We start from the raw sequence: 8475 nt of genomic DNA, 5'->3' as shown, positions 1-8475 counted from the left end.
AGTCATCCCAATTTACTGTGTTGAGTTGGCATTGTACAGAAATGGACAACCATATTGATCTAGAAATGTTAATTTATTTATTTTTTATTTTTTATTTTTTTTCCATGTGTACAGGGGTAACGCACTATATTAAATATGTAAGGTCATATCTATGTGGGTTTGATTACAGAAACTAATAAAGTATTCTGTTAATAATGAAAAAAAGAATAAGATAAGACTATAAGAGCAAGAAGCAATTTAAATATGTTAAGGGACCATTTTCATCTCCAGAATTAAGGATTATTTTATTATTACATCATTGCTTTTCTCTTTTACTTTCCTTTTTAGTTTTATTTTAGGATTCCCTATTTTTAATGTTCATACAGAGATTTCTTTAACTGAAATACCAAATAGTTTCTTTGGTGTGAAAAACTATAATAGTACACAGGATCCTAATGAGATAATTAATAATGTGAAATAGGAAGTAAAGGGCTAAAGGAGTAGGGAAAGTGGGAAGGGTGGGGGAAAGGTAATAATGGAGAGAAAAAATATGAGAAACTGAAAAAATGGAAATAAAGTGTTTGTAAATGGGGAGGGTAGGAGGGGGTGAAGGGAGGGCAGGGACAAGGGGAAAAAAATGAGAATCAAGACCTATTATGTAAAGGTACAGAATCCCAATGATGAATGTAACTGTATTGTATACCTAGATTGTACCAATAAACTCTATTAAAAAAAAACAAAACAAAAAAGCAAATAGTGTAGCTGCAAGAGGAAGATGGATGAGTTGGACTATATGTCAGCAGGAACTTGTGTTTGTCCAAAGAGACAACTGAGAGTGAACAGAGAAGTGACAAACAAGAGGAGACAGAAGCTACTTTGAAAATAGATGCAGGGCCTGTTCAACTCAACAAGCAAAGAGACCACTGTACAACATACTCAGCTGGACCTATTCCATTCTGAGTCCATACCTGCTTGGAATCAAATTCACTGGTTACAGTTTGCGTCTCCTACATCCAGAATACACCCCTGAATTCAAGCAGTACACTGGAAATAAAGAATTCAATAGCAAAGTGATGGTACAACCAAGAAATAAATCCTGAGCTACTTCAATTCTGTTATGATAGGAAAGTAAATCTATTCAGTTTTTCTTTCAAGAAGCATTGGGAAGACTGTGTCCTCTTTTAATGATTCCATGAGGCCATGCCAGTGTTCCACTATAGGCCACTCTGGTCACATTTAGTTATTTTTGGTAGACATCAGCAGCACAGCAGTGAAAAGTTTTACTCTTTTCTCTGACAAATCATTGTTAGGTAAATTACCGATTGTTTAATAAACCTTCAAACAGTGCCCTACCACCACCACTCTCTCTCCAGAATCTTCCAGGAAGTCCCTTCCTCTCTTGGCTCCTCAATCCTCAACTCTGTTAGTTGCTCCCTGTTCATTCTGGGCTTCATGTATTTGTTCTTTTCTGCATAGGCTTTTGACAGGTGAGGGTGCTGCCTGTGCTCTGTTCCTGAGACCTCTTTCATTTCACAGTTCTGCAAGTGGGTCCTCTCTAATTTAGATGGAAATGCTTATTTATACCCACCGAAAAGAAGTGCAGAAATTGTTACTATACTGGGACTGAAGCCATGCAGCAGAAGTGCTTCAGATGTTAGATCCAAACATCATATATAAATGACACATTGGATAGAAGTGTTCTGCTCTGATAGGTCAGACATTCTGATCTCAGTTAGATGTCCTTCAAAACAATTAGCTCATGAAACTAAACAAAGCAAAAATTTCATTAGGAGAATTCACATTGCTGGAGCATTTTTGGAGATTGATTCCCATTTCCAGTGGTTGAATGTATGAATAGGTTTTATTTAGTGTTCATTAAGTATATGGTCTAATGTTATTATTTATGTTCAAGAAGAGGCAATATAAGCAATTACTTTCATCTAAAAATGTGCATGCTGTAATAAAAGCCAGTATAAATCATCTTAAATACCTCCTATCAGTTTTTAGTTAGTTTTATTGAAAACCTCTGCATTTCCTTATAAATAAAAACTGGTATCCTTGTTTTATTTTTCTATACCACAATGTACTTTCTCTGCCTGGATAAAATGACATATTCCAGATCAGGTACTTTAAAAATCATAAAACAGCTAATGTTTATGTTTTTGTAAATGATAAATGGTGACTGTTCTAGACAAGTATAGCTCATTATTTGATGTTTTGTTTTAATCCAATTTAAGTTGACACAAACTGTTTTCATAATGTCTAAGAAAAAAATGAAAGAACCTTTCTCCCTGGGCAGCTAAATATTTCAGTCAAGTTTAAAAAAAACATGTATGTGTGTGATCCTCACAGCAATAGTAATGAGTGATAAAGGCCATTCTCCAAGGATTGGGTATAGCAGGGTCATTTTTCATCTCTATTATTTTTCTGTCATTTCTTTGAAAAATCTAGCCCATTGTCTTTTCAAGTCATTATGTGTGACTTTTTCCCCTCAAGATTTCTGGGCTGTTGCTATCGCAAAAATAACAGTGAAATTTTTCCTAGTGCTCTTTTGCTCCTAAATTTTAAATGGGGGACTGTACAGCACCACCTCCATCCTGTGTGCTAACCACCACAGCCTTTGTTATGTGAGAGAAGACTTCGGCGAGTCTATTTGCTTTGAACATCACCAGTTTCACCAACGAGCACCCATTTCACGATTCTTTCAATCCTTTGTTGCAATGAAGACTAGAGTTTTTAGTTAAATATGTATCTGGCACTCAGCTGTCTTTCCTTCTAAATCCAGTCAGTATTCCCTGCAGAGTGCTGAGGGCTGCTATATGCATCGATTCATCTATTCCACAACTAGTTGTTGTTGCCTCCCATTTGGCGAGGCCCATGATACGATGTGGAGAAGACAGACATAGTCCTTGCCCTCAGCGGAGACTGGAGCTCCTGCCAACACAGAAAGGTGCATCAAGTCAGTTACAGAGGAGGAAGGCTGGGGTACTCTTAGAGCACCAGAAAGGTTATCTGATCCAGCTTTAGGGAATCAAGGGAATACATCCTGGAATAAAGATTGGTAACTAAACCAAAGTCTAAACAATGAGTAGAAATGAAGAAGGAAAATAGAAAAAAAAGAAAGGTAGAAAAGGAAGGAAACAAAAGAAAAAAGGAAGGAAGGAGGGCAGAAAGAGGAAGGAAATAAAGGAAATAGGTTCTTCACCTGGAGTGTATATGTCAAGGGACATATGGTGTAGGGGCAGTATGCCAGTGTAAGGCTGAAGGCATATGTTGGAGTTAAGGTGCAGATTCTGAAGGCAAGAATTTGTGGGATTTTTGTGAGCTGAAATAAAAATGTGATGTGTGATTATCCGTGGAATAGAAAGCCACTGGAATGTTTTCAGCATGTGCTCCCAAACTCTCCCTGGTACTCTGATGGTGTCAGGGAGACACAAACTTGAAGATGAGTCTCCGGATATACTGAGGCTGTCAGGAGAAAATTGCTGGATGAATTTTTATTGTGGCAGGCTTGGGTGGCATCCCTGAGGTGATAACAGTACCAAGAAGGAACAGGGTCGTGGCCAACATGACCAGGGTTTCTCTGTTTTGCTCACCTGGAGATGTGCATTCATGTACAGAGTGAATTTGGAGGGTAGAAACTAATGATTGGGCTGTCTTCCTACTGGAAAGTGCAGTGCATTGGATAAGCTGTTCTTTTTGAAACATCACTAATAGTTGCTGAAAAATAGTACCAGCGTAGCTGAGTAGAGAAAGTTTTGTTTTTTCTAGCCTCCTGGGAATGAATGGCTAAGTAAAATGAACAATGAAAGCATCCAGGAGAACCATGTGTGCCTATTTTCAGGTGTAGAATAGATTATTTGTTTTGAGGTGCATTTGCTGTAAACTATAAAACCTATTCTAAGTAGATGGACCCTACTTAGAAAAACATTTAACATATATAATTAGAATGAAATATATGAGTACCCAAGTATTTCAGTTCTTGGATATTTTATTGCTTAGTTTCAAAGAAACACTTCTTGGAGACATTCTTCTCATCAAAATATTTGCTAAGTAGTCCTGCATCCTTGTTGCCTATTCTATTCACCTGATGTGGTGTATCAAGCATACTTTCCTATCCAGGGAAAAAGAATCCTTCAGTTTCATGCCCCATCATCCATCACAAGAGAAGTCAGACATATGCCAAGCTATATGTTGCCTGACTGCATGAGCTAATGGTGCAGGATGGTTTAGATAAAAAGGGAAGGAATAATTTGACAGTGGCTACTAATGAAGCTTAATGACAGTAGTAATGGGAAGATACAAGATACTCTGGAATCTGGATTCTGTTCACACTGTTCACATTTTTGATAGAAAGAATTTGGCCCATATGGGAAAAGAGTTGGTGATTATTTGATTAGTGTGACCATTGGGAGAGTTAAGAAAGAAATTGTTTTAAAAGTTCATAGCCCTTTGTAAAATTCTTACTAATGTTCATAGTCCGTGATTGTGAATTAGATTTTTAAAAAAATATTTCCCCAGTTTCTCTGTACTTGTATTTCAGGAGGCCATGGCAGACATTTCTTCCTGAGGTTGACATTTTCATCAGTAGAGAAAGCCTGGGGACTTTAGTAATAGTGATCACAGGCATTTTGGAGACCCAGCATGAGCTTTCCCCCCTCAATCCTGCTCTAATTAGGTGATCACAGTCATCTCTCTTGACATGTCTGCAAAGGGCTAGGGATACTTGGCAACGAATCCATCAGTCACACAGAGAGCACAAATGGGCCAGGTCAAAGAGAAACCTCACCTTTATTTCATGTGACTTATCTGGAAATTGGTCCACATGCTTGAGAAAGAACATAGAAAACTTTTTAAGTATATAACACAAATGCAATTTGCCATATGGTACTATAGGTCAAAAGACCTGATATATGAGTTATGATAGTAATAAAAACTGAAGAAACAGAATCATCAGAAAGGCTGTGAACAATAAATTTGTGTAAATTAATAGCACTTTAATGTGATAGAATAACTTGGTATTAAAGGAATTCTATTAGGGAATTTTTGTTTGTTGCAGTACTGGGGATTGAACCCTTGGGCACTGTACAACTGAGCTGCATCCTCATCCCTTTTTATTTTTGTTTTCAGACAGTGTCTTTCTAAGTTGCCCAGGCTGGCCTCAAACTTTTAATTTTCTCAGTAGCTATCAGCTCCCAAGTAGCTGGGATTACAGGCATGCACCATCATACCTAGCCCATGATTAATATTTTTGTGATATGCAAAATTTTCTCATACATTTATCTGCATTTTAAATTCTTTAATGATATAGAATTCTCTGGAATTTGTGAATGCCTTTAGATGAAAGATACTATTTTTGCTTGTGACTGTTGCCCATGTCTATCTTCCCTAGGTTATTTAAGCCATCATGGCAGAAGTGAATGGATGCAAACCAGGGAATGTCTCTGTACTTAGCTATAACCATACAGGCTCCATCATACCACAGTGGCTCCCTTCACAGAGGAGGCGCAAACTGAAAGCTCTCAGAGCTCTGATGTCTACGGCTGTGGATTGTGGAAAGCAGTGAGGTTCCTCTGCCTGGAAGGTATGAAATATTGATTCATTTCTTCCTCCTATGTTCTGTTCAACCTGTGAATTAAGGTATATTTATATCATGGCTCCAGGACACGGTGTGCAAGAATGCTTCCTCCATGGGAGCTCAGAGTATAGACTATTGACAGCCAAGATACCTATGGTTCTCACGTACATATCCTGTAATAAAATTGACTCTTTCAGAATTCCAGAAACAGGCACACAGATGCACACTCTGACTCTGCACAACTTGACCTTTTAAAAGTAAACCAGTACTAATGACTGTGTTAGTACCACACTGTGCTCTGTGTGCAAGCCACTGGCCTCCTTTGGTCCACTGGGCATCACTGTGGGCAGATGTAATTGCTATCTCTCTCTTACCAGCAGAGAACCTGAGAATCTTGAACATTAAACTGCTTACCCGTAGACATAACTGGCAAGTCTTAACGTTGGAATTTTAACCAAACAGGTCTGGTTCCAGAATCAGTGCTCCAAAATAGTGTAACTTTTCTGGAGCTATCTTATGGTGATGACAGCTGCTCTTTGCTTGCCCATTTGTGACCCTTGCTGACTTCAGACAGTATTTCTAGACTTGATGCAATCTTATTTCCATCTATCTGAGGCAATGAGATGAAGAGAAAAAGAATCCCCACTGATACCTGGCATTACTGTTTAGCTCTCCTGGGAGATTACTCAGATTACTTGCTATATATCTGTCACCAGGGAGGCAAATCTAGATTACTGACCTTCCTGGTATAGCAGAGAAATTAGACAACTATACAACATGAAAGAAGTTTTCAAATTTTTCTCAATCCTGACCTCTTTTTTCCTCTCTCCCCCTGCTTCATCATTCCCTTCCCTAACACAGTGCTCATCACTTTTTTATGTATCCTGTGTCTTTGTAGGGACTACTGGCTTTCCTGAGCCACTTAATGTGACTTCCCATGAAGACCTCAATTTTTTCAGAGCTGCAGAGTCACTCAAAATAATGGATGGGCTCATCCAAAGAAATCAATTGGTAATAAAAGTTAACAAATATTTATATGTTAATAGCAGCCTATAATACAGTATCTTGATTTTTAGGGGCAAGACTCTTGAGCAATAGCTGACAAAGACAAGAAACTTTGAGAGATATGGACATATCAGTAAGAAGCTAAAATTGTTTCTGCTTGGGCTTTTTAATGAGGGGTTTTCAGTCTTGCCACAGTTTCCAATCTGAAATAACCACCATTTATCTAGGACTTCAAGAGCGTTTTCTGAGCTGTTTGTAGTTTAAGTGAAGAATTTTATTTTCCTCCATAAAGATTGATGCTGTTAGTCAGCGGCATCAGCAGCTAGTATAAATTTGCATTTTAAATTTAGAATGATTTATTTTCAATAAAAGTGTATATTGCTGCTTCAGTTAGTCTGGCTGTGACTGGGGATTACAGATTGATATTGAAAGACTATTAGAAATGTGAGCTTCCCTATAAAGGGAAAAACTGGCACATTTGACTTCATAATTCAAAATCTCTGGGTAAGATACCATAAAACAACGTTACATGACAAACAACAGACCCTGAGAAAATACTTGCAACATACACAATCAAAAGGTGAATAAGATGTTTCACTTCACAGTGAGAAGCTCCAGAGCAAAAGCCAAACTACCTAATTTACATGGAGAAAACTGTAAAGACCGCTCAGACAGAAGCACAGATGATAAAAAAGAGCGTAAGACTCAAGCTTTTCTTTAGAAAACTGGTGGAATTCATTTCATGAGCCCCCATTTGTATGTTTTTCCATAAATCTTCAAAACTGTTCAGGATGAAGTCCCCACCCCCACCCCCAAATGTGAAGCACTGTGAATGTGTTAATTTCAGGTTCTTTGACTGTTGGTTTCTTACATTCTGTTTGAGTCCTGGGGACTGAACCCAGAGCCATGTGCTGGCAAGCACTTTGCCACAGAGTTACACCCCAGCCCTTTTTATTTTCTTCTGAGACAGAGTCTGGCCAAGTTACCTTGAATGTGCAATTTTGTCTCAGCCTCCCCAGGAGCTGGGATTACAGGCAGGCACCACCATTCCTGGTTGTGATGTTCTACTTTATTTGTGCTCATCCTTTCAGGCCATCTTGTGTCCTCCCAATCTTGTGCAGCTTTGTTCTGAACAGTACACTGGGACCTCATAACCCAGAGGCAATTGCAGCCGACTTCAATTGTCTGGGAACTTCCAGGTTTCTTACTTAAGTTTTAAAATTCCTTTTTGTCAGGCATCTCATCACCTCTTTTATCTGGCATCTTTTCACACTTCCAGAGATGGAATTCAGGGCCTCACACATTCTAGTGCTTTACCATGGAGCTACACCCCACCAGCCTCCTATGCAGCATTTTGTAGTAATGTTTTGTACATTGTAAGAGAAAGCCTAGTTATTCACTGATTCTTAGACACAGCAGCATGATATGTTCTCTGGGAAGTATCTGTGTATCTTGATACACAAGTCCAGTATCAGTTCCCAAAGTTCATGTTCCCAATAGGATGAATCAAGTTAAAACCCCATTTCAGATTTTCTTATCTGTACCTTACATCTCAAAAACTTCTTATATATTTTATTTCAGTTGGGTTACCTGTGAGAGGGTATATTCACATAGAAAGGTGTCTACTTTTTTTTTAAAGTTCCAGGATAATATACATACTCTTTGTACATTTTAAGTCACTTTCTTCATCACTGAGATTCAGTACCTGCTAATTAAGGGAGGAGAGATTTACATTAGCTTAGAGGTTTCTGTTCCTAGTCCATTGACTCCAGCACAGAGCAGCATGACAGAGGGGCAAAGCAGAGGAAAAGCTGTTCATTTCATGGTATAGAGGAAGCAGAGAGAGAGAGAGAGAGAGAGAGAGAGAGAGAGAGAGAGAGAGAGAGAGAGAGAGAGAGAGAAAGAGAAGAGAG

At 38.5% G+C, this 8475-nt stretch overlaps 1 long non-coding RNA gene across 1 annotated transcript in view; it reads left to right on the top strand.

The window, feature by feature from the left end:
- Window positions 1-5376: 5376 nt before the first annotated feature.
- The window catches only part of LOC104861452, a 3990-nt gene continuing 891 nt past the window's right edge, over window positions 5377-8475 (top strand). Inside the window, exons 1-2 of the long non-coding RNA XR_780051.1 lie at window positions 5377-5563; window positions 6456-6568. This is a non-coding gene — a long non-coding RNA (uncharacterized LOC104861452). The remainder of the gene's footprint in view (window positions 5564-6455; window positions 6569-8475) is intronic.

This window comes from Fukomys damarensis, unplaced genomic scaffold, assembly GCF_012274545.1.
Source record: "Fukomys damarensis isolate Sample0158 unplaced genomic scaffold, DMR_v1.0_HiC HiC_scaffold_10, whole genome shotgun sequence".
Lineage (NCBI taxonomy): Eukaryota > Metazoa > Chordata > Mammalia > Rodentia > Bathyergidae > Fukomys > Fukomys damarensis.
The sequence above is the reverse complement of the archived record's forward strand: the minus strand, read 5'-3'. Positions and strand labels throughout refer to the sequence as shown.